The sequence below is a fragment of the Pongo pygmaeus genome, chromosome Y, assembly GCF_028885625.2.
Source record: "Pongo pygmaeus isolate AG05252 chromosome Y, NHGRI_mPonPyg2-v2.0_pri, whole genome shotgun sequence".
NCBI classification, from domain to species: Eukaryota; Metazoa; Chordata; class Mammalia; order Primates; family Hominidae; genus Pongo; species Pongo pygmaeus.
The window spans coordinates 46468513-46494211 of NC_072397.2; positions in this window are offsets into that span (position 1 = coordinate 46468513).

Sequence of the window (25699 nt, forward strand, 5' to 3'; positions counted from 1 at the left end):
CATTCCAATCCATTCCTGATTCCATTCCTTTCCATTCCACATTCCACATTCCATTCCATTCCATTCCATTCCGCATTCTATTCCACATTCCATTCCAATCCATTCCACATTCCATTCCGCATTCCATTCCATTCCATTCCACTTTCCACATCATTGCATTCCACCTTCCATTCCATTCCGTTCCACGTTCCATTCCACGTTCCACTCCACGTTCCATTCCACATACCATTCCAAGTTCCATTCCACTTTCCTTTCCATCTTTCATTCCATTCCATTAAATTACATTACACATTCCATTCCATTGCATTCCACATTCCATTCCACTGCATTCCCCATTCCATTCCACATTCCATTCCACATTCCATTCCGTTACATTCCACATTCCTTTCCACACTCCATTGCACATTTCATTCTACATTCCATTCCGTTCCATTCCACATTCTATTCCACATTCCATTCCATTACATTCCACATTCCGTTCCACATTCCATTCCATTCTATTAAACATTCCATTGCATTCCATTCCACTTTTCATTCCACATTCCATTCCACTTTACCTTTCACACTCCTTCCACATTACATGTCATATTCTATTCAATTCCATTCCCCATTCCATTCCATTCCATTCCACATTCCATTCCACATTGCATTCCATTCCTTTCCACATTCCATTCCACATTCCATTTCACTTTCCATTTCATCACATTCCACTCGCCATTCTATGTTCCAATCCACGCCCCATTACATTCCATTCCACGTTCAATTCCATATTCAATTCCATTTAATTTCACGTTCCATTCTACGTTCCATTCTACATTCCATTCCGTTGCATTCCACATTCCATCCCACACTCCAATCCGTTTCATTCCACATTGCATTCCAAACTGCATTCCATATTCCATTCCACATTCGTTTACAAATTCCATTCTGTTCCATTCCACATTCCATTCCCCACTCCTTTCCTCATTCCATTCCACATTCTATCCCGTTGCATTCCTCATTCCTTTGCACATTCTGTTCCATGTTACATTCCATATTCCTTTCCATTCCATTGCATTCCACAGTCCTTTCCACATTGCATTCCACGTTTCATTCCACTTTCCATTCCACGTTACATTTCATTCCATTCCACATTCCATTTCACAATCCTTTCCTCATTCCATTCCACATTCCATTCCATTGCATTCCTCATTCCTTTGCATATTCTATTCCATATTACATTCCATATTCCTTTCCATTCCATTCCATTTCTTTCCACATTCCATTCCATTCCATTCCACATTCCTTTCCACATTGCATTCCACGCTTCATTCCACCTTCCATTCCACGTTCCATTTCATTCCATTCCACATTCCATTCCATTCCATTCCACATTCCATTCCATTCCATTCCACATTCCATTCCATTCCATTCCACATTCCATTCCACATTCCATTCCACATTCCATTCCTCATACAATTACATTCCATTCCACGTTAAATTCAATTCATTTCCATATTCCATTTCATTCCATTCTGCATTACACTCCACATTCCATTCCATTCCACATTCCATTCCATTCCATTCCATTCCAGTACACATTCCATTCAATTCCATTACGTTGCCCATTCCATTTCATTCCATTCCATTCAACATTCCATTCCATTACATTCCATATTCCATTCCACTGCATTCCATTCCACATTCCATTCCATTCCATTCCACATTGCATACCATTCCATTTCATAATACCTTCCATTCCATTCCACATTCCATTCCATTCCATTCCTCATTCCATTCCTTTCCATTCCACTTTCCATTCCACATTCCACTCCACGTTCCATTCCAGATTCCATTCTTTGTTCCATTCCACTTTCCTTTCCACATTCCATTTGATTCCATTCCATTCCATTCCACTTTCCATTCCATTCCATTCCACATTTCATTCCACATGCCATTCCACATTCCATTCCATTCCACGTTCCATTCCACATTCCATTGCATTCCATATTCCATTCAATTCAATTTCATTCCACATTCCATTCCATTCCGCATTCCATTCCATTCCATTCCACATTCCATACCATTCCATTACCTTTCATTCTGTATTGCATTCTATTCGATTCCACATTCTATTCCACATACCTTTCCACTCCACTCCACATTCCATTCCATTCATTTCCACATTCCATTCCTTTCCAAACCACATTATATTTCACATTCCATTCTGTGTTCCATTTCACGATCCACTCCACGTTCCATTCCATTTCATTCCACGTTCCATTCCATCTTCCATTCCACTTTCCATTCCACATTCCATTACACGTTCCATTCCATTCCATTCCGTGTTTCATTCCACTTTCCATTCCATTCGATTTCACGTTCCATTCCACATTGCATTCCATTCCATTCCACATTCCATTCCAAATTCCATTCCTTTACATTCCACTTTCCATTCCACATTCCATTCCACATTCCATTCTATATTCCATTACATTCCATTCCAAATTGCATTTCACATTCCATTCCACATTCAATTCCATTCCATTCCACTTTCCTTTCCATATTGCATTCCATTCCAGACCACATTCCATTCCACATTCCATTCCATTCCATTCCTCTTTCCAATCCCTTCCATTCCACATTCCATTCCATTGGATTCCAGATTCCATTCCTCATTCCAATCCATTCCATTCCAAGTTCCACTCCATGTTCTATTCCACAATCCATTCCATATTCCATTCCACGTTCCAATCCATTCCTTTCCACTTTCCATTCCACTTTCCATTCCATTTAAATTCCACTTTCCATTCCACATTCCATTGCACATTCCATTCCACGTTCCATTCAACGTTCCATTCCACGTTCCATTCCACGTTCCATTCCACTTTCCATTCCATTCCATTCCACGTTCCATTCCACATTCCATTGCCCATTCCATTCTACGATCCATTCGACATTCCATTCCACTTTCCATTCCATTCCGTTCCCCAATCCATTCCACCTTATTTTCCAATTCATTCCACGTTCCATTCCACATTCCATTGCACATTCCATTCCATTCCATTGCACATTCCATACCATTCCATTCCTTTCCATTCCACAATCAATTTCATAACTTTCCACATTCCATTCCAGATTGCATTCCATTCCATTCCACATTCCGTTCCATTCCATTCCACATTGCATTCCATTCTATTCCACATTCCATTTCACTTCCCTTTCCACATTCCTTTCCTCATTACATTCCACGATCCATTTCACTTTTCATTCCACGTTAAATTCCATTCAACTCCAAGTTCCATTCCTCATGCTATTCCATTACATTCCACTTTCCTTTTCACATTCCATTCCACATTACATTCCACGTTATATTCTGTTCCACTACACATTCCATTCCACATTCCATTCCACATTCCATTCAACCTTCCATTCCACATTCCATTCCATTCCATTCCACTTACGATTCCAAATTCCATTCCATTCCATTCCGCATTGCATTAAACATTCCATTCCATTCGAAATTGATTTGCACATTGCATTCGATTCCATTCTACACTCCATTCCACATTAGATTCCATTCCAATCCTCGTTCCATTCCACGTTACATTCCACATTACATTCCACGTTCCATTCCACATTACATTCCACATTCCATTCCACGTTCCACTACATTCTATTCCACGTTGTATTCAACATTCTATTCCAATCAATTTCATGATCCATTCCATACTACATTCTACATTCCATTCCACATACAATTCCACGTTCCATTCAATGATCCATTCCACGTTGCATTCCATTCCATTTCGTGTTCCATTCCACATTCCATTCGATACTTCTTTCCATACTCCATTCCACATTCCATTCCGTTTCATTCCACATTCCATTCCACTTTCCATTCCATTCCATTTCTCATTCCATTCGACATTCCATTCCACCTTCCACTCCACATTCGATTCCACATTCTATTCCATTCCATTACACATTTCATTCTACATTCCATTCCATTCAATTCGACATTCCATTCCATTCCATTCTATTCCACATTCCATTCCTCATTTCATTACATTCCATTCCACATTCCATTCCACATTCAATTCCATATTGCATTCGATTATATTCCATTCCCCATTCCGTACCATTCCATTCCACTTTCCATTCCATTCCGTTCCATGTTCCATTGTACATTCCATTCCATTCCATTCCATTCCACATTCCATTTCACAGTCCATTCCATTGCATGCCACATTCAATTCCACATTCCATTCCACAATCCATTCCACGTTCCATTCCACATTACATTCCACATTCCATTCCACGTTCCATTCCATGTTTCATTCCATTCCATTCCACGTTGCATTCCACGTTCCAAACCATTCCCTTCCACGTACCATTCCATTGCATTCCACGTTCCATTTCATTCCATTCCATCTTTCATTTCGCCTTCGATTTCACATTCCTTTCAACCTTCCATTCCTTTCCCGTCCCCATTCTATTCCCCATTCCATTCCTTTCCTTTCCATTTCCCATTCCATCCAATTCCACATTCCTTTCCATTACATTACATTCCAGACCACATTGCATTCCATTCAATTCCGCATTCCATTCCATTCCATTCCAAATTCCATTAAGTTCCATTCCACTCTCCATTCCATTCCATTACAGATTCCATTCCATTACATTCCCTTCCATTTTCCATAACATTCCATTCAATTCGAGATTTTATTCCATTCCATTCCACTTTCCATTCCATTCCAATCCATTCCATTCCATTCCACTTTCCATTCCATTCCATTCCGCATTCCATTCAATTTGACATTTAATTCCAGCCCATTCTATTCCATGTTCCATTTCATTCCATTACACTTTCCATTCCATTCCATTGCAAGTTCCACTCCATTCCATTCCAAGTTCCATTCCATTCCATTCCACTTTCCATTCCATTCCGTTCCAAACCATTCCACATTCCATTTCATTCCACATTCCATTACACTCCAATACATTATACGTCCCATTCCATTCCATTCCATTCCTGATTCCATTTCATTCCACATTCCATTCCACTCCACTTTCCATTCCATTCCACGTTCCATTCCATTCCAACTTCCATAGCATTCAATTCAACTTTCCATTCCACATGCGATTCCATTGCAACTTCCATTCCATTCCATGTTCAATTCCATTCCACATTCCATTCCATTCCATTCCACTCCACATTCCATTCCATTCTACATTCCAATCCATTCCATTCCACATTCCATTCCATTGCATTCCAGATTCCATTCCACATTCCAATCCATTCCATTCCACATTCCACTCCATGTTCTATTCCACAATCCATCCCACATTCCAATCCACGTTCCATTCCATTCCATTCCACTTTCCATTCCACTTTCCATTCCTTTCCATTCCACGTTCCATTCCACAATCCATTGCCCATTGCATTCCAAGTTCCATTGCACATTCCATTCCACATTCCATTCAACGTTCCATTCCACGTTCCATTCCGCGTTCCATTCCACTTTCCATTCCATTCCATTCCACGTTCCATTCCACATTCCATTGCCCATTCCATTCCACGATCCATTCCACATTCCATAACACTTTCCATTCCATTCCGTTCCCCATTCCATTCCACATTATATTCCAATTCATTCCACGTTCCATTCCACATTCCATTCCACATTCCATTCCATTCCATTGCACCTTCCACAACATTCCATTCCATTCAATTCCACAATCCATTCCTTAAATTTCCACATTCCATTCCAGATTGCATTCCATTCCATTCCACATTCTGTTCCATTCCTTTCCACATTCCATTCCATTCCACTTTCCAATCCATTCCATTCCACATTCCAATCCATTCCATTCCACATTCCACTCCGTGTTCTATTCCACAATCCATCCCACATTCCCATCCACGTTCCATTCCATTTCATTCCACTTTCCATTCCACGTTCCATTCCTTTCCATTCCACGTTCCATTCCACAATCCTTTGCCCATTGCATTCCATGTTCCATTGCACATTCCATTCCACATTCCATTCAACGTTCCATTCCACATTCCATTCCGCGTTCCATTCCACTTTCCATTCCATTCCATTCCACGTTCTATTCCACATTCCATTGCCCATTCCATTCCACGATCCATTCCACATTCCATAACACTTTCCATTCCATTCCGTTCCGCATTCCATTCCACATTCTATTCCAATACATTCCACGTTCCATTCCACATTCTATTCCATTCCATTGCACATTATATAACATTCCATTCCATTCCATTCCACAATCCATTCCATAAATTTCCACATAACATTCCAGATTGCATTCCATTCCATTCCACCTTCTGTTCCATTCCATTCCACATTCCATTCCATTCTATTCCACATTCCATTCCACATTCCATTCAACGTCCCTTTCCACATTTCTTTCCTCGTTACATTCCACTATCCATTCCACATTCCATTCCACATTCAATTCCAGTCAATTCCAAGTTGCAATACTCATTCTATTTCATTCCATTCCACATACCTTTTCACATTCCATTGCACATTACATTCCACGTTATATTCTGTTCCACTCAACATTCCATTCCACGTTCCATTCCACATTCCATTCAACCTTCCCTTCCACATTCCATTCCATTCCATTCCACTTTCGATTCCAAATTCCATTCCATTCCATTACGCATTGTATTAAGCATTCCATTCCATTCCATTCCAAATTGATTTGCACATTCCATTCCATTCCATTCTACACTCAATTCCACATTAGATTCCATTCCAATCCTCGTTCCATTCCATGTTCCATTCCACATTAGATTCCACATTCCATTCCACGTTCCACTCCATTCCATTCCACGTTGCATTCAACATTCCATTCCATTCAACTTCCCGATCCTTTCCATACTACATTTCACATTCCATTCCACGTTCCATTCGACGATCCATTCCACGTTGCACTCCATTGCATTTCGCTTTCCTTTCCACATTCCATTCCATGCTTGATTCCACATTCCATTCCACATTTCATTCCATTTCATTCTACATTCCATTCCACATTCCATTCCATTCCATTTCTCATTCCATTCGACATTCAATTTCACATTCCATTCCACATTCCATTCCACATTCTATTCCATTCCATTCCACATTTCATTCTACATTCCATTCCATACTATTCTGCATTCCATTCCATTCAATTCTGCATTCCATTCCACATTCTTTTCCACATTCCATTCCATTCCATTCTATTCCACATTCCATTACATTCCATTCTTCTTTGCATTACATTCCATTCCCCATTCCATTCCACGTTCCATTCGATTACATTCCATTCCCCATTCCGTACCATTCCATTCCACATACCATTCCATTCCATTCCACATTCCATTGTACATTCCTTTCCATTCCATTCCATTCCACATTCCATTTCACAATCCTTTCCTTTGCATTCCACATTGAATTCCACATTCCATTCCACATTCCATTCCACGTTCCATTCCACATTCCATTCCACATTCCATTCCACGTTCCGTTCCAAGTTCCATTCCATTCCATTCCACGTTACATTCCACGTTCCATACCATTCCCTTCCACGTTCCATTCCATTGCATTCCACGTTCCATTTCATTCCATTCCATCTTCCATTCCGCCTTCCATTTCACATTCCTTTCCACCTTCCATTCCTTTCCAGTCCCCGTTGTATTCCCCATTCCCTTCCATTCCTTTCCACTTCCCATTCCATCCAATTCCGCATTCCTTTCCATTGCATTTCATTAAATACTACATTGTATTCCATTCAATTCCGCATTCCATTCCATTCCATTCCATTCCAATTTCCATTAATTTCCATTCCACTTTCCATTCTATTTCATTACAGATTCCATTCCATTCCATTCCATTCCAAATTCCATACCATTCCATTCCATTCCACGTTCCATACCATTCCATTCAATTCCACATTCTCTTCCATTCCATTCCACATTCCATTCCATTCCAATAAATTCCATTCCATTCCACTTTCCATTCAATTCCATTCCACGTTCCATTCCATTCGACATTTAATTCCAACCCATTCCATTCCACGTTCCATTCGAATCCATTCCACTTTCCCTTCCATTCCATTGCGCGTTCCATTCCATTCCATTCCAAGTTCCATTCCATGCCATTCCACTTTCCATTCCATTCCATTCCAAACCATTCCACATTCCATTTCTTTCCACATTCCATTCCATTCCATTTCATTCATCTTTCCATTCCATTCCATTCCTGATTCCATTTCTTTCCACATTCCATTCCATTACACTTTCCATCCCATTGCACATTCCATTCCATTCCATGTTCCATTCCATTCAATTCAACTTTCCATTCCACGTACCATTACATTGCAGCTTCCATTCCGTTCCACCTTCTATTCCATTCCACGTTCCATTCCATTCCCTTCCATTCCACATTCCATTCCATTCCACATTCCCTTCCTCTTTCCATTCAATTACTTACCACAATTCATTCCATTGCATTCCACGTTCCATTCCATTCCATTCCACGTTTCATTCCACATTCCATTCCATATTCCATTCCACGTTGTAATTGACGATCCATTCCACTTTCCATTACACATTCAATTCCACAACATTTCAGATTCCATTGAACATGCCACTCCATTCCATTCCACTTTCCATTCCACTCTATTCCACACTAAAGACCACATTCCATTCCATTCCATGCCACATTTCATTCAACTTTCCAGTGCATTGCATTCCATTCGATTCCATTCCATTGAATTCCATTCCACATTATATTCAATTCCACAATCCATTCCTCATTCTGTTACATTCCATTCTACATTCTATTCCATTCCATTCAACCTTCCATTCCATTCCACATTCCATTTCATTCCATTCCAAATTGCATTCAACATTCTTTCCCACATTCCATTCCATTCAGTTCCACATTACATTCCCGATTCCATTCCATTCAATTCCACATTCCGTTCCCTATTCCATTCCACATTCCATTCCCCATTCCATTCCATTCTATTCCACATTCCATTCCATAATCCATGCCACACTCCATTCCATTCAATTCCACATTCCATTCCCCATTACATTCGACATTTCTTTCCCCATTCCATTCCATTACATTCCACATTCCATTCCACAATCCATTCCACAATCCATTCCATTCCAGTCCACGTTCCATTCCACAATTCATTCCACTTTCCATTCCTTTCTATTCGACATTCCATTCCACTCCATATTCCACTCCATCCAACATTCGATTCCACTTTCCATTCCACTCCACTCCATATTCCATTGCATTGCATTCCAGATTCCATTCAACGTTCCATTCCGCGTTACATTCGACTTTCCACTGCACATTTCATTCCATTCCATTCCACTTTCCATTCGACATTCCATTCCATTCCACTCAACTTTCAATTTAACATTCCTTTCCACCATTCATTCCATTCCATTCCACATTTCTTTCCACATTCCATTCAACATTCCATTCCACATTCCATTCCATTCCACATTCCATTCAGCAGTCCATTCCATTCCTTTCCGCATTCCATTCCACATTCCTTTCCATTCCTTTCCACATTCCTTCCACGTTACATACCTCGTTCCATTCGACGTTCCATTCCGCATTCCATTCTATGTTCTATTCTATTGCATTCCAAGCTCCATTCCATTCCATTCCACGTTCCTTTTCATTCCGTTTCACATTCCATTCCACATTCCTTTTCACATTCCATTCCACATTCCATTTCACATTCCATTGCATTCCATTCCATTCCATTCTGCATTCCATTGCATTCCAATCCACATTCCATTCCATTGCTTTCCAAATTCAATTACATTCCTTTCCACATTCAATTCCATTCCATATCACATTCCATTCCATTCCAATCCATTAGATTCCACATTCCATAGCATTCCATTCCATTCCACATTCCATAATATTCGATTCCATTCCACATTCCATTCTTAGCATTACACTTTCCATTCCATTCCATTCCAGATTCCATTGTGTTCCATTCTATTCCACATTCCATTAAACATACCTTTCCCTTGCCTTCCAGATTCCTTTCAATGCCGTTAGATTGCACTCTGCGTTGCATTCCACGTTCCATTACACTTTCCATTACACGTTGCATTCCACATTGTATTCCACGTTCCATTCCATTCCATTACAAATTCCATTCCACATTCCATTCCACTTGGCATTCCACATTCCATTCCATTCCATTCCACATTCCATTCCATTCCATTTCACATACCCATCAATTCCATTCCACATTCCACTCCATTCCATTCTACATTCTATTCCATTCCATTCCAGATTCCATTCCATTCCATTCCACGTTGCATTGATTTCCATTCCACATTCCATTCCATTCCATATTGATTTCCATTCCATTCCATTCCATTCCAAATTCCATTCTGTTTCATTCCATTCCATTCCACATTCCATTCCACTTTCCATTCCATTCCATTCCACTATCCATTCCATTCCATTCCATTCCATTTCACGTTTCATTTCATTCCATTACACAATCCATTCCATTCAATTCCGCAATCCATTCCATTATATTAGGCTCCAATCCATTCCAGATTTCATTCCATTCCATTCCATTCCGTTCCAATCCATTCCACATTGCATTCCATTCCATTCCATTCCACTTTCAATTCCATTTCATTCCATTCAATTTCACATTCCATTCCACATTACATTCCAAACCATTGCACAATCAATTACACATTACTTTTCTTTGCATTCCAATCCATTCCACATCCATTCCACATTCCATTCTATTCCATTCCACATTCAATTCCAGATTCCATTCCAGTCCGTTCAGCATTCCATTCGAAGTTCCATTCAATTGCATTCCACATTCCATTTCATTCCTTTCCGTATTCTATTCCATTATTTTACAAGTTCTATACCATTCCGTTCCACATTCCATTCCATTCCAATCCATTTTCCATTCCATTTCACATTCCATTCCTTTCCATTCAATATTCCATTCCATTCCATTCCACATTCCATTCCATTCCATTCCACATTCCATTCCACATTCCATTCCATTCCATTCCAAATTCCGTTCCACATTCCATCCCACATTCCATTCCATTCCATTCCACATTCCATTCCACATTCCTTTGCACATTCCATTCCATTCCATTCCTCATTCCATTCCACATTCGATTACGTTCCACATATCATTCTATTCCATTCCACTTATCATTCCATTCCATTCCACATTCAATTCCATATTCCATTCCATTCCACTCAACATTCCATTCCACATTCCATTCCACGTTCCATTAAATTCCATTGTGTTACTTTCCACGTTCCATTTCATTCCATTCCACATTCCTTTCCAAGTTGCATTTCACATTCCATTTCACATTCCATTCCATTTCATTCCACATTCCATTCTTCATTCCATTCCACATTCCATTGCATTCCCTTTCAATTCCATTCCTCGTTCCATTCCACGTTCCATTCCGCATTCCATTCCACATTTTATTCCCTTACATTCCGCGTTCCATTGGACAATCCATTCCTCATTCAATTCTATTCAATTCCACACTCAATTCCATTCCTTTCCACACTCCATTCCTCATTCCATTGAATTCCCTTCCACATTCTATTCCACATTCCATTCCATACCATTCCACGTTGCATTCCATTCCATTTCACATTCCATTCCATTCCATTCCATATTCCACTCCACGTTCCATTCCACATCACATTTCACATTCCATTCCACATTCCATTCCATTCCAAATTCCTTCCTTTCCATTCCACATTCCATTAAACATTGCTCTCCACGTTCCATTCCACATTCCACTCCACATTTCATTCCCTTCCATTCCACCTTCCGTTGCAATCCAATCCATGTTCTGTTTCATCTTCCCTTCCATTCCATTCCACATTACATTCCACATTCTATTCCACATTACATTCTATTCCATTCCACATTCCATTCCATGTTCCATTCCACATTCCATTCCACGTTACATTCCACATTCCATTCGTTTCCTTTCAACATTCCATTCCACATTCCATTCCACATTCCATTCCATTCAATTCCACATTCCATTCCACATTCCATTCCCCGTTTCATTCCATACCATTCCACGTTCCATTCCATTCCATTCCATGTTGCATTTCATTCTATTCAACGTTCCAATCCACATTGCATTTCACATACCTTTTCGCATTCCATTTCGCATTCCATTGCTTTCCATTCCATTCCATTCCACATTCCTTTCACTTCCAATCAACATTCAATTCCATTCCATTCCACGTTCCTTTCCATTCCACATTTCATTCCATTCCATTCCACTTTCCATTTCACATTGCCTTCCTTTCAATTTTACAGTCCATTCCATTCCATTCCATACCATTCCATATTACATTCCACGTTCAATTCCATTCCAATCCACTTTCCTTTCCACGTTCCATTCCACATTCCATTCCATGATCCATTCCACTTTCCATTTGACATTCCTTTCCATTCCATTCCAAGTTCCACTACTTTTCATTCCATGTTCCATTTCCTTCCATTCCACATTTCATACCACATTCCATTTCACATTCCATCCCACATTCCATTTCACATTCTCTTCCATTTCATTACACTCCACTTTGCTTTCCATTCCAATCCATATTCCATTCCATTCCACGTTGTATATCATTCCACCTTCCATTGAATTCCACATAACATTACATTCCATTCCACATTCCATTCCATTCCATTCCACATTACATTCCACATTCATTTCCATTTCATTCTATTCCACATTACATTCCACATTCCATTCCATGTTCGATTCCACGTTCCACTCCATATTCCATTGCACGTTCCAATCCATTCCATTCCATTCCACATTCCATTCCATTACATTCCGCATTCCACATTCCATTCCATTCCATTCCACATTCTATTCCACACACCATTCAATTCTATTCTACTTTCCTTTCCACATTCCATTCCATTCCATTCCACATTCCACACCATTGCATTCCACATTCCATTCCATTCCATTCCACGTTCCATTCCATATTCCATTTCACTTTCCCTTCCAACTTCCATTCACATCCATTCCATTCCATTACAAATTCCATTCCATTCCATCCCACGTTCCGTTCCATGTTCCATTCCACTTTCCCTTCCACCTTCCATTCCAATCCATTCCATTCCATTACACATTCCATTAAATTCCATTCCATTCCACAATCCATTCCATTCCATTCCACATTCAGTTCCTTTCCATTCCATTGCATTCCATTCCACATTCCATTCCACATTCCATTGCATTCAATTTCACATTTCTCTTCATTCTATTCCATTCCACTCCACATTCCATTCCATTCCATTCCATTCCACATTCCATTCCATTCCATTCCAACTTCCATTCCACTTTCCATTCCACATTCCATTTCACATTCCATTCCATTCGATTCCACATTCCATTCCATTCCCTTCTATTCCATTCCACGTTCCATTCCACATTCCATTTGACATTCCATTCCATTCGATTCCACATTCCATTCCATTCCCTTCCAACACATTCCACATTCCATTCCACATTTCATTCCACATTCCATTTCACATTCCATTTCATTCCATTCCAATTTTCCATTCCACTTTCGATTCCAATCCATTCCATTCCACATTCCATTCCATTATATTCCACATTCCATTGCACTTTTCAACCCATTCCATTCCTCGTTCTGTTCGATTCCATTCCACATTCCATTCCATTCCACTCGTTTCCACATTCCTTTCCACTCCATTCCTTTCGTTTCCACATTTCTTTCGGCATTCCATTCAATTCCACGTTCCATTCGGCATTCCATTCTATTCCACGGTCCATTCCACATTCCATTCCATTCCACATTCCATTCCACATTCCATTCCATTCCATTCCACATTCCATTCCATTGCATTCCACGTTCCATTCTAATCCATTCCACGTTCTATTCCACGTTGCATTCCTCGTTCCCTTCTAGGTTCTATTTCACTTGCCATTCCATGCCGCTCCAAGTTCCATTACACTTTCAATTCTAATCCACTCTACATTGCAGTCCACATTCCATTCCACATCGCAGTCCACATTCTGTTACATTCCATTCCATTCCACATGCCATTTGATTCCATTCCACGTGCCATTCCATTCCATTCCACACTACTTTCAATTCCATTTCACCTTCCATTCCATTTCATTCCATTCCACATTCTATTCCATTCCCCGTTCCCTTCTCTTCCATTCCATTCCACATTCCATTTCATTCCATTCCAATCCATTCCATTCCACATTCCGTTCCATTCCATTTCGTTCCAATTTCTATTCCATTGCACATTCCGTTCCATTCCACTCCACATTCCATTCCATTCCATTACATTACACATTCCATTCCACATTCCTTTCAACATTCCATTCCAAATTTCATTCTTTCCATTACACATTACTTTCCGCATTCCATTGCATTTCGTTCCACATTCTATTACTTAATCCATTTCATTCCATAACACATTCCATTCCACTCGACATTCGGTTCCACATTCCATTCCAAATTCCATTCCACATTCCATTCCACGTTCCATTCCATTCGTTTCCACGTTCCATTCAACGTTTCATTCCACATTCCATTCCACATTCCATTCCGATCTATTCCACCTTCCTTTCCACAGTCAATTCCACATTCCATTTCACATTCCATTCCATTCTGTTCCACATTGCATTCCACAGTGCATTCCGTTTCATTAAACATTCAATTACACATTCCATTCCATTTCATTCCGCATTCATAGCACATTACAGTCCACATTCCATTCCAAGTTCCATTCCACGTTCCATTCCATGTTCCATTCCATTGCGTTCCATGATCCATTCCATTAAATTCCATGTTCTATTCCATTCCGTTTTACATTCCATTTCACATTTCATTTCACATTCCATTCCACATTCCATTGCGCATTCCATTCCATTCAATTCCAGATTACATTCCATTCCAATCCACATTCCATGCCATTCCATTCCACATTCCATTCCATTCCATTCCACATTCCATTCCATTCCCTTGCACATTCCATCCCATTCCATTCCGTTACATTACATTCCACATTCTATACATTTTCCTTCCATTCCACATTCCATACCATTCCATTCCATTCCACATTCCATACCTTTTCATTCCATTCCACATTCCATACTATTCCATTCCATTCCATATTCCATTTTTTCAATTCAACATTCCATTCCACATTCCATTGCATTCATTCCATTCCATTGCATTCATTCCATTCCACATTCCTTTCCCTTATATTCCACATTCCGTTGCATTCCTTTCTGTTCCTTTACATATTCTATAGCATTTTATTCGATTCCACATTCCATTGCCTTCCGTTATGCATTCCATTCCATTCCATTCCGCATTCCATTCCATTGCATTCCACATTCCATGCCACATCCCTTTCGATTTCATTCCACATTCCATTCCATGTTCCACTCCACATTCCATTCCACGTTCCTTTTTACGTTCCCTTCCACATACCATTACATATTCCATTGCATTCCTTTCCACACTACATACCATTGCATTGCATTCTGTCCCACATTCCATTCCTTTTCAATCCACATTCCATTCCATATTCCATTCAATTCTATTCTACATTCAATTATATTCCATTCCACATTCCATTCCATTCAATTCCAAATTCCATTCCATTCCATTCCAAATTCCATTCCATTCCACTTCACATTCCATTCTATTCCACATTCCCTTCCATTCCTTTTCATTCAAATCCAAATTCCATTCCACATTCCACTCCATTCCATTCCACATTCCATTCCATTCCTTTCCACTTTCAATTCTATTCTATTGCTCATTCCATTCCATTCCATTCCACATTCTATTTCATTTAATCCAGATTGCATTCCATTGCATTCCACATTGCATTCCATTCCATTCTATTCCACATTCAATTCCATTCTATTACAAATTCCATTCCATTGCATGCCATTCCAGTCCGTATTACATTCCATTCCATTCCACATTCCATTCCATTCTATTCCATTCCATTCCACATTTCATTGCTTTCCATTCCATTCCTTTCCACTTTCCATTCCACATACCATTCCACATTCCCTTCCATTCCATTCCATTCCATTCCGCATTACGTTCCATTCCATTCCATTCCACGTTCCAATCCATTCCATTCCACGTTCCTTTCCATTCCTTTCCACGTTCCATTCCATTCGACGTTCCATTGAAACCCATTCCATTCCGCATTCCATTCAATAGCATTCCATCAAATTCCATTCCATTCCGTTCCACACAATTCCATTCCACGTTCCATTCCATTTCACTTTCCATTCCTCATTCCATTCCATTCCCTTCTACTTTCCATTCCATTCCATTCCACATTCCATTCCATTCCACATTCCCTTCCTCATTCCATTCCTTTCCATTCAACATTCCATTCCATTCCACATTCCCTTCCACATTCCATTCCATTTCATTCCACTTTGCATTCCACATTGCATTCCACATTCCATTCCTTTCAATTGCACATTTCTTTTCCCATTCCATTCCATTCAATTCCACATTCCATTCCCCATTCCATTCCCCATTCCATTCCTCATTCCATTACATTCCATTCCACATTTCATTCCACAATCCATTCCAAGTTCCATTCCATTCCATTCCTCATTCCATTCTATTCAATTCCGCGTTGCATTCCACTTTCCACTCCACATTCCATTCCATGTTACATTCTACATTCCATTTAATGTTCCATTGCACGTTCCATTCCTTTCAATTCCATGTTAAATTCTACATTCCATTCCCTTCCATTCTTCTTTCCACTCGACATTCCATTTCAAATTCCGTTCCCTGTTCCATTCCACATTCCATTCCACGTTCCATTCCACATTCCATTGCACATTCCATTCCAAGTTCCATTCTACTTTCCATTAAACGTTCCATTCCATGATCCATTGCATTCTATTCCACGTTCCATTCCACATTCTACTGCATTCCATTCTACATTCCATTCAAGATTCCATTCCACATTCCAATAAATTCCATTCCACATTCCATTCCATTCCATTATACATAAAATTCCACATTCCATTCCATTCCATACCACATTCTATTCCACATTCCATTCCATTCCATACCACATTCCATGCCATTACATTCCACATTCCAGTCCACATTTCATTCCACATTCCATTCCATTTCATTCCACATTCCATTCAACATTCCATTCCAAATTCCATTCCATTCCACTCCACATTCAATTGCAAACTCCATTCCACATTCCATTCCGTTCCATTCCACTTTCCGTTCCACATTCCATTCCACATTGCATTCCATTCCATTCCATTCCATTCCAGATTCCATTCCACATTTCATTCCACATTCCTTTGCACATTCCATTCCATTCCATTCCACATTTCATTCCACATTCCATTCCGGTCAATTTTACATACCATTCCATTCCATTCCACATTCCATTCCATTCCATTCCACATTACATTCCATTCCATTCCACATTACATTCTATGTTCCTTTCCACTTTCCGTTAAATTCCATTGCATTACATTCCACTTTCCATTTCATTCCATTCCACATTCCTTTCCGCATTCCATTTCACATTCCATTGCACATTACATTTCACTTTCCACTCCATTCCATTCCACATTCCAATCCACATTCCATTCCACGTTCCCTTCCACGTTCCATTCCATGTTCCATTCCATAACATTCCACGTTCCATTCCATTCCCTTCCACATTCCATTTCATACTATTCAACGTTCCATTCCACATTCCATTCCACATTCAATGCCATTGAATTCCACATTCCATTCCACATGCCATTCCATTTCACATTCCATTCCACATTCCATTGCTTTCCATTCCACATTACCTTCCACATTCCATTCCACGTTCCATTCCATAACATTCCACGTTCCATTCCATTCACTTCCTCTTTCCATTTCGTTTTATTCCATGTTCCATTCCACTCTATTCCATGTTCCATTCCACATTCCTTTCCACATTCCACTTCGCATTCCATTTTCCATTCCATTGCATTCCATTCCATTCCACTCCACATTCCATTCCATTTCAATCTGCGTTCCATTCCATTCCTTTCCACTTTCCACTCCTTTCCACATTCCAGTCCATTCCATTCCACGTTCCCTTCCTTACCATTCCGCATTCCATTCTATTCCATTCCATTCCATAAAATTCCACATAACATATCACATTCCATTCCATTCCATTCTACATTCCATTGCACGTTCCATTCCACATTCTATTCCACGTTCCATTCCACTTTCCATTTGACTATCCATTCTTTTAAATTCAACGTTCCACTCCTTTGCATTCCACGTTCCATTTCATTCCATTAAACAGAACATTCCTCATTCCATTGCACATTCCATTCCACATTCCATTTCGCATTCCATTCCATTCCATTCCATTCCACTTTGTATTCCATTCCATTCCAAGTTCCATTCCATTTTATACATAAAATACATTTTATACATAAAATTCCACATTCCATTCCATTCCATACCACATTCCATTCCATTCCATAACACATTCTATGCCATTACATTCCACATTCCAGTCTACGTTTCATTCCACTTTCCATTCCATTGCATTCCACATTCCATTACACATTCCATTCCACATTCCATTCCATTCCATTCCATTCTACATTCCATTCCATTCCACTTTCCTTCCCATTCGACGTTCCATTCCATTCAATTCCATGTTCCGTTCCACTTTCCATTCCATTCCACATTCTATTCCATTCCTCATTCCTTTTCTTTCCATTCCATTCCACTTTGCATTCCATTCCGTATTCCCTTCCACGTTCCATTCCATTCCTTACCAGATTCCATTCCATTCCTTTCCACTTTTCATTCCATTCCATTCCACATTCCATCCCCCATGGTATTCCATATTCCATTCCACGTTCTAGTCCACGTTGCTTTCCACTTTCCATTACAGATTCCACTGCATTCCATTCCATTGCATTCCGTTTGATTCCATTCCATTATATTACATTCCACATTCCATTCCTTTCCACATTCCTTTTCTCATTCCATTCCATTTCATTCCACATTCCATTCCATTCCATTCCACATTCATTTCCATTCCGAAATCCCGTTCTCATTCCATTCCATTCCTTTCCACATTCCATTCCATATTCATTTCCACGTTCTAGTCCACGTTCCATTCCTCTTTCCATTACACATTTCATTCCATTCCGTTTCACAATCCATTACACATTCCAATCCATTCCATTCCGCATTCCTTTCCACATTCCATTCCATTTTATTCCACATTCCATTCCACATTCCATTCCATTGCATTGCACTTTCCATACCACATTCCATCCCATTCCATTCCATTAAATTCCATTCCACATTCCATTTCATTCCACATTCCATTCCTCGTTCCATTCCATTCCATTCCAGATTCCATTCCATTCCATTCCACATTCCATTCCAAATTCATTTCCATTGCTTTCCACATTGCCTTCCATTTTCCTTTCCACATTCCATTCCTTTCATTTCCACATTACTTTCCCCGTTTCATTCCAGTAAATTCAACATTCCATTACCAAATGCATTCGACATTCCTTTCCCCATTGCATTCCATTCCATTCCACATTCCATTCCACAATTCATTCCAAATTCCATTCCATTCAATTTCACATTTCATTCCCCTTTACATTACACGTTCCATTCCTCATTCCATTCCATTGCAGTCCACATTCCACTCCCAATCCATTCCGCAATCCATTACATTCCATTCCACGTTCCATTCCACTTTCTATTCCATGTTCCATTCCACAATCCATTCCACATTCCATTCCATTACATTACACATTCCATTCCTTTCCATTCCACATTCCATTCCACATCACAATCCACTTCCCATTCCAAATCGCAATCCACTTTCCATTCCACATTTCATTGTACGTTTCATTCCCTTATATTCCACATTCCATTCCATTCCATTCCACGTTCAATTCCATGTTCCATTACATTTCATTCCACATTCCATTACACATTCCATTCCATTTCTTTCCACATTCCTTTCCACATTCCATTGCTTTCCATTCCACCTTACCTTCCACATTCCATTCCCCATTCCATTCCATAACATTCCACGTTCCATTCCATTCACTTCCACTTTCCATTTCATTCTATTCCATGTTCCATTCCACATTCCGTTCCACATTCCACTTCCTATTCCATTTCCCACTTCATTGCATTCCATTCCATTTCACTCCACATTCCTTAACATTTCAATCCACATTCCATTCCATTCCTTTCCACTTTCCTCTCCATTCCACATTCCATTCCATTCCATTCCACATTCCCTTACTTACCATTCCACATTCCATTCTATTCCATTCCATTCCATAAAATTCCACATAACATTCCATGTTCCATTCCATTCCATTCTACATTCCATTGCACGTTCCATTCAACATTCCATTCCACGTTCCGTTTCACTTTCCATTTGACTTTCCATTCTTTTGAATTCGACGTGCTGCTCCTTTGCATTCCACGTTCCATTTCATTCCATTAAACATAGCATTCCTCATTCCATTTCACATTCCATTCTACATTCCATGTCACATTCTATTCCATTCCTTTCCATTCCATTCCATTCGACTTTCCATTCCATTCAACATTACATTGCAATGCATTCCATTCCGAGTTACGTTCTATTCCATTCCAAGGTCCATTCAATTCCATTCCAATCCATTCCACATTCCATTCTGTTCCATTTCCTTCCAAGTTCCATTCCATTCCATTCCATCCCATATTACAGTCCATTCCACTTTCCATTCCATTCTACATTCCATTCCATTCCACTTTCCTTCCCATTCGACGTTCCAATCCATTCAATTACACATTACATTGAATATTCCATTCCATTCCACATTCTATTCCGTTCCACATTACTTTCCATTCCATTCCATTCCACATTGCATTCCATTCCACATTCCTTCCACATTCCATTCCATTCCTTACCAGATTCCATTCCATTCCATTCCACGATACATTCCATTCCATTCCACATTCCATTCCACATGGCATTCCGTATTCCATTCCACTTTCTAGTCCAGGTTCCATTCCACTTTCCATTACAGATTCCAATCCATTCCATCTCACATTCCATTACACATTCGGCTCCATTCAATTCCACATTCCATTCAACCTTCCATTCCATTCCGTTCAAAGTTCAATTCCATGTTCCATTACATTCCATTCCACATTCCATTCCATTTCTTTCCACATTCCATTCCACATTCCATTGCATTCCATTCCACATTGCATTCCAAGTTCCATTCCACGTTCCATTCCATTCCATTCCACTTTCCATTCCAGGTTCCCTTCCACGTTCCAATAGACGATCCATTCCAGGTTCCTTTCCACTCCATTCCAGGTTTCATTCCTTTGCATTCCGCATTCCATTAAACATTCCATTTCACATTCCATTCCAAATTCCATTGCACTTTCCATTGCAATCCATTCCACTTTAAATTCCATTCCATTCCACATTCCCTTCTACATTCCAATCCATTCCTTTCCCCGTTTCATTCCACATTCCATTCCACATCCCATTCCATTCCATTCCACATTCCATTCCACAATCCATTCCATTCGATTCCACATTCCAGTCAATTCCACATTCCCTTCCATTCCATTCCACATTCCATTCCATTCCATTGCATTCCATTCCACATTCCATTCCAATCCCTTCCAATCCCCATTCCATTCTTTCCTTTCCACAGTGCATTGAATTTCATTCCATATTCCATTCCATTCTATTCCACATTCTATTCCACATCCATTGCTTTCCATTTCAGATTCATTCCATTCCCTACACATTCCATTCCACGTTGCAGTCCATGTTCCATTGCACGTTCCATTCTATTCCATTCCACATTCCATTGCAGATTCCATTCCATTCCATTCCACTTTCCATACCATTCCATTCAATTCCATTCCATCCATAATCCTTTCCATTCCATTCCAGATTATATTCCACATTCAATTCCATTCCATTCCACATTCCATTCCATTCCATTCCACATTCTTTTCCATTCTATTCCACTTTCCTTTCCTTTTCATTCCAAACCACATTCCACATTCCATTAAACGTTCCTATCCACATTCCATTCCACTTTCCTTTCCACGTTCCTTTCCTTTCCATTCCACCTTCCATTCCACATTCTTTTGCACAGTCCATTCCACGTTCCCTTCAATTCAATTCCAAATTCCATTCCACATTCCATTCCGCATTCCAATCTGTTCCATTCCACATTCCATTGCATTCCCTTCCAATCCCCATTCCATACTTTCCTTTCCACAATCCATTGAATTTCATTCCATTTTCCATTCCATTCTATTACACATTCTATTCCACATCCATTGCTTTCCATTTCAGATTCATTCCATTCCCTTCCACATTCCATTCCACGTTGCATTACATTTTCCATTGCACGTTCCATTCTATTCCATTCCACATTCCATTGCAGATTCCATTCCATCCCATTCCACTTTCCATACCATTCCATTCAATTCCATTCCGTTCCATATTCCTTTCCATTCCATTCCAGATTGTATTCCACATTCAATTCCATTCTATTCCACATTCCATTCCATTCCATTCAGCCTTCTATTCCATTCTATTCCACTTTCCATTCCTTTTCATTCCACACCACATTCCACATTCCATTAAACGTTCCTATCCACATTCCATTCCACTTTCCATTCCACGTTCCTTTCCATTCCATTCCACGTTCCATTCCACATTCTTTTGCACAGTCAATTCCACGTTCCCTTCCATTCAATTCCAAATTCCATTCCACATTCCATTCCGCATTCCAATCCGTTCCATTCCACATTCCATTCCACATTCCATTCCACATTCCATTCCATTCCATTGCACATTCCACTCCACATTCCATTCCACTCCATTCCACATTTCATTCCACATTCCATTCCATTCTATTCCACATTCCATTCCTTACCATTCCACATTCCATTCCATTCCACATTCCATTCTCTTCCACATTCCATTCCATTCCACATTCCATTCCATTCAATTCCACATTTTTTCCATTCCATTCCACTCCATTCCATTTTCCTTACCCTTCCCTTTCCTTCAACACTCCATTAATTTCCATTCCACATTCCATTGAATTTCATGCCACATTCAATTCCATTCCATTCCATGTTCCATTCCACATCCATTCCCTTCCATTGCAGATTCCATTCCATTCCCTTCCACATTCCATTCCATGTTCCTTTCTACGTTCCATTCCATGTTCCATTCTCTTCAATTCCACGTTACATTCCAGATTGCATTCCATTCCATTCCACATTCCATACCTTACCATTCCATGCAATTCCGTATTGCATTCCATTCCATTCCAGATTCTATTCCAGATTCCATTCCATCCCATTCTGGATTCCATTCCACATTCCTTTACTATCTATTCCACATTCCATTCCATTATTTTCCACATTCAATGCTATTCCAAACCACATTATATTCCACATTCCATTCCACGTTCCATTCCACATTCCATTCCACTTTCCATTCCACATTCCATTCCCTTCCATTGCACGTTCCATTCCACATTCCATTACGCATTGCATTCCACATTGCATTCCACGTTCCATTCCATTCCATTCCACATTCCATTTCACGTTACATTCCACATTCTATTCCTTTCCATTCCGCATTCCATTCCACATTCCATTCCATATTCTATTCCATTACTTTCCATATTACATTCTACGTTCCATTCCATGCCATTCCACTTTCTGTTGCATTCCATTCCACATTCCACTCCATTCCATTCCACATTACATTCCATTCCATTCCACAATCCATTCCTTTCCATTCCTCTTTCCCTCTTATTCCATTCCACATTCCAATCCATTCCATTCCACATTTCATTCCATTCCATTCCATTCCAAAATGCATTCCATTTCGTTCCACATTGCATTCCATTCCATTCCACATTCCATTCCAATCAATTCCACATTCCATTCCATTCCATTCTATTTCATTCCACATTCAATTCCATTCCAATCCACGTTCCATTCTGTTACATTCAACATTCCATTCAATTCCATTCAGCATTCCATTACATTCTATTCCACATTCCATTCCATTACACTCCACATTCCATTCCATTACACTCCACATTCCATTCCATGCAATTGCATTCCAGTTTCCATCCCTTTCCATTCCATTCCAAATTCCATTATTTCCATTAAACATTCCAATACATTCCATTCCGCATTCCATTCCATTCCATACCCTTCCATTCCCCATTCCATTTCATTGCATTCCAAATTTCATTCCATGTTCCATTCTACATTCCATTCCACGTTCAATTAAATAATCCACTCTACGATCCATTGCATTCAATTCCATTCCTTTCCATTCCAGTTTCCATTCTGTTCAATTCCACATTCCATTGCACATTCCATTGCACATTCTATTCCACCTTCCCTTCCACATTCCATTCCATTCCATTGCACTTTCCATTTCACATTCCATTCCCTTGCTTTCCACATTCCATTCCACATTCCATTCCACATTCCATTCCACATTCCAGGCCATTCCATTCCACATTCCATTCCATTGCATTCCACATTCAATTCCATTGCATTCCACATTCCATTCGTCATTTGGTTGCATTCCAATCCACATTACATTCCATATTCCTTTCCATTCCACTTTCCATTCCATTCCAAGTTCCATTCCACATTCCATTCCATTCCATTCCAAATTCCATTCCACATTTCCTTCGATTTTCTGTTCCATTCCATTCCACATCCCATTCCAATTTCCATTCCATTCCATTCCACATTCCATTCCATGTTCGATTACATTCCTTTCCACATTCAATTCCATTGCATTCCACATTCCATTCCACATCACATTCCCTTCCATTCCCCATTCCATTCCATTCCATTCCACATTCTGTTCCACTTTCCATTCCACGTTAAATTGCACGTTAAATTGCACGTTCCATTGCACATTGCATTCCCTTTAAATTCCACATTCCATACCATTACTTTCCATATTCCATTTCACATTCTATTCCATTACATTCAACATTCTATTGCACCTTCCCTTCCACATTCTATTTCATAATGCATTCAATTCCATTCCACATTCCATTCCGTTCCATTATTCATTTCATTCCACATTCTGTTCCATTCCATTCCATATTCCATTCTTCATTCCATTCCATTCCATTCCACATTCCATTCCACCTTCATTCCACATTTGAATTCACATTCCATTCTATTCCATTCCACATTCCATTCCACATTGCTATCCACATCCCATTCCATTCCTTTCCACATTCCATTCCACTCCATTCCACATTCCATTCCATTCCATTCCACATTCCATTCAATTCCATTCCACATTCCATTTCATTCCATTTCACTTTCGATTACATTCCAATCCACATGGCATTGCATTCCATTCCATTCCATTCCACATTATACTTTACATTCCACAGGAATCCGTTCCATATTCCATTCCGTATTACATTCCATTACATTCCACATTCCTTTCCATTCCATTCCCCATTCTTTCCACATTATATTCCAAG